The 3,733-nt window shown below is 38.9% G+C and overlaps 1 long non-coding RNA gene across 1 annotated transcript; it reads right to left on the bottom strand.

Annotated features, from left to right (window-relative positions):
• Positions 1-1,421: 1,421 nt before the first annotated feature.
• LOC146831361 (uncharacterized) lies at positions 1,422-3,341 on the bottom strand. Its single transcript, XR_014961273.1, has 4 exons — positions 3,269-3,341; positions 3,004-3,136; positions 2,789-2,876; positions 1,422-1,824 (listed from the first exon to the last, which is right to left on the bottom strand). It is a non-coding gene; the product is annotated as an uncharacterized LOC146831361 (long non-coding RNA).
• Between the last annotated feature and the right edge of the window lie 392 nt (positions 3,342-3,733).

Raw genomic sequence — 3,733 nt, 5'->3', positions numbered from 1 at the left:
GGTTTCAGCCACCGTTTTCTAGGTTCGGAAAAGTATTTACAGAAGAAAGTGACGTGTAAAAGGGACTGCGAGGAAAAGTCGTCGCAGGGACAGGTGGGGAGGTCCCTTGACCAGTCATTTGATTTGGGAAAGGTGATTAATCGGTGAAAATTATTAAATCTGAATCTAGTGAGTAAAAAAACATCATAAATTGGCAAGTTTAAAATCAGGTAGGGCTCAATTTTATAAGAGGTTTGTATTAGTAGAGAATGCTGAACAGAAGGTTTATTGACTTCTGCGACCAAACGGAGATCGTCAAGATGTTTTAGACATTCCGCCTTAAGTAGTTTTCGGGAAATCCTTAGCATGTCATGTGGAGCAGAATAGAAGTTAGGATGGCCCAAATCATTAAGGAATTTCTGGACGTAATGTAGCCAGGGAATTTTTGGGGCATAATCCAGTTTTTGACAATCCTTAATAATTTATTGGTTAAAAGCAGTTTTCTGAGGTCCAGATGTGGTGCCACAACAAGATTGGTTGCAATCGAATGAGATCAGTAATAAATGGCAAACCGAGTTCTTGATGGCAGGAATAGGTAGGTGAAGATTGAGGGACTGATAATAAGTATCTCAGAAAGCTGTTTTCAGTTTTTCGAATAATTAATGTTTTATTTGGGTTAATTTTTAGGTCTAGGTTGGACATAAAGTTGTAATAGCGAGTCAGGTAGCGTTGTAGTTCCAGTGGGGTACGAGCGATGATTACCGCATCATCTGCATATAGTAATGCGGGAATTGGGCGGTTATTGATCAGAGGTAGGTCCTGGCTTCCTTCCAACATGGCTGCCTCCAAGCCGTTGGTATAGATGGTAAAAAGGAAGGGAGCCAGGACACAGCCCTGTCTAACTTCCCGCTCTACCCTAAAAGGTGAAGACAGCCGGCCCCCTGTACCGAACCTCACTCTAGTAGTAGCGCCAGAGTAGAGTTCTCGGATATAATTAACTAGGGTCTTATCCACCCCTATGTCCGACATAATGGACCATAATTTTGCATGTGAAACGCAGTCAAACGCTGCAGAGAGGTCGAAATAAGCCATGTGGAAATTACCTCCCTTCGCGTTTACGGATTTCCCTCTTAATAGAACCAGATTCAGGACCTGGTCGATGGTACCCAGACCTCCCTGAAGCCGTATTGGAGTTCGGAAATGACGGACTGTTGCGATCCCCCTTTTTAAAGATTGGAACCAAAATGGACTCCGTCATAATAGAGAAACTCCCTCATGACCTCTATTCATGGAAAACAATTTAATTGTGAAAGGGAAACATAAGGGCCTACACATTAGTGATACCAAACACAAAGAAATATTTTTCAATTTATTTCTTTTTTATTTTTTATCATTAGTTCATTTTATGTTTTTCTTTGAAAAAATTCAATATATTTCTTTTTCTTATCACAAAAATAAATTTCAAACTTTTAAATTTCACTGATTAAGTGCATTACAGTGAATGTACATTAAATAAATTAATCATTAGCAGTAGTCCCTGGGACAACCTAATATAGATCACGAAGGATCTATCTCATCCCACAGTCACATCTACACACATCCCACATCATTCCACATTCATACATATACATCTCATAAAAACATCGAGAAGAGGTAAAAAAATGTTTTGTTATCGTTAATTGAACATTGGAGGTACAAGATACACAATAGCCTCCTGTGACTAACAAATCAACTGCAAACGCAGAGTAGTAGTGTCAAGTCAATGGTCGACGCGTTTCGATGGCGTAGGTGCCACCTTCATCAGGACCACAGATGTATTCAGAAACGATAATGCCCAGGGAATACCTGCAATAATATATACATAAAAAGGTTTTTTTTAATTGCCCAAGATTCCCTATGAATTACAGAAATCCTCACAGGTTAGGTGATCACTGAATAAGAAATTTCAGAAAGAGTTTTTACAAACGAAAAAAGAAGGAAAATAGAGAAAAGGAAATATACATCCAAAACATTCTTGTCAAAATGAAATAACTATCACCACGTTACCGTTGCACAATCAACATAACGACCACATATGCTTAGATTACATGGAGGTAGCAGATTTTTACGGGACACGTCTTTGCGTATGTACAATGCATCTTAAAGCGGAATACAATACCACCACCAATAAAAGCTTAAGACACCACGTGTATCACTAATGTTATCGTCCTCTGTGCTATACCTAGACACCACTGCTATAATGAAAGGCAGGGGGGCAGGAAGCTTACTTGTTTTAAAAGGTATTCTGTACAGAGTATCTCGTCATACGCTCGATGGAAAGGATTCAAAAATCTGTCAGCACAGTGCATACACTCATTAGTTATCTTTTTATCTTTTTGGCGGGGTCACAGTCTCTATGAATGTAAATCAGGCAAAAACCTCCTGAAAAACCAAGGGAACAGAAATGTGATGGTGTTTTTCAGCTTGCACATAGAAAAGTCGAAAGAACCACTGTTAAATTTAATTTAATCTGTTACCACGTAGGTCTAATACCACTTCTAAACAGATTACTGCCGAATTTGTATATTCAAATAGAAACACAGGTGACGTATTAAGCCAGTTATTATATCACAAGTAGTGTTCCTATAGACCCATTCCTACATTTTAAAGATCTTTTCGTCATCTGTTCTTTTTATCTAAACAGATCTATTTATATAAATCACTTTATGCATATAAAACCTACTCTGGCGACTAACTCGATACTCTAACAGTACTTTATATGAAAAACAGTGTTTATTCTAAGGGACTTATTAGTAAAATAGGAGCTAACCTTAATTCGATACCGGAGTCGTGTTCATTATCTGTTATTCATCAAGGTTTGCAGCCGTTATCCTATTGTGTCTAGCAACACCTCAGCACTAAATAGAACAGAGACTGGAGTCATCTTTTGTTTGTTGTAACGAATTTACAAAGACAATTTTTTACAAGGATATGAATAGTGCTGCCACCTGGTCATTAGGCAAATTAGGCGCCAAAAAGGCTTACCTTTTATATTTGAAGTTCTTTTCCTCCAAAATTATATAGATGTACCAGAGATAACGGTACGGTAATACAACCGTCCTGATCAAATGTATCCAGAGCTGTGTTATTAATCTTTTCAGTCGGGGACGTGTTACATCTAAAGAGAATCGAAACAGGACAGCGTTAACTAGTGAATTTGTTACCAAGTCTATTTAGCTAATCAAATGAAGAAAGGATGTAGCGGCCCAAACACCACTCTGTCTGGAAATTAGTCTATCTAGCGGTTTACCTTATTTTTTAGAGTCCCTCTTCATCAATGGTTTCTCAACCTCACGGTCTTCCGGGTAGACCAACGATAGCGGTACGGCGGTGAATTCATACTTTGGCTTAACGCCAGTGACTGTAATTTAAAATTTACAGCCAAAAGTAGTGCCCACCAGGTGGAATTTTTGGACATTCTCATCTCAGGCTCCAATAACATCATTGAAGTAAGTCTATATAGAAAGCCGACTGCAAAAAATACCATATTACACTACCATAGCTTCCATCCAACGAGCCAAAGAGATGCAATCCCTTTTGGAGAATTTTTGCGCATCAGGCGTAATTGCACAGATATGCGTGAGTTCCACAGACATGGAGATGCCCTTCGGGTACGACTTCTGGCCAGAGGCTACCCACATAGGTTGATAAGACATGCCTATAAAAGGGCTAAATATTACGACAGAGAGGCGTTATTAACAGGCACTGCTCGTGC

Source organism: Triturus cristatus, chromosome 5_1 (assembly GCF_964204655.1).
Source record: "Triturus cristatus chromosome 5_1, aTriCri1.1, whole genome shotgun sequence".
NCBI lineage: Eukaryota > Metazoa > Chordata > Amphibia > Caudata > Salamandridae > Triturus > Triturus cristatus.
This window is presented reverse-complemented; position numbering and strand designations above follow the sequence as displayed.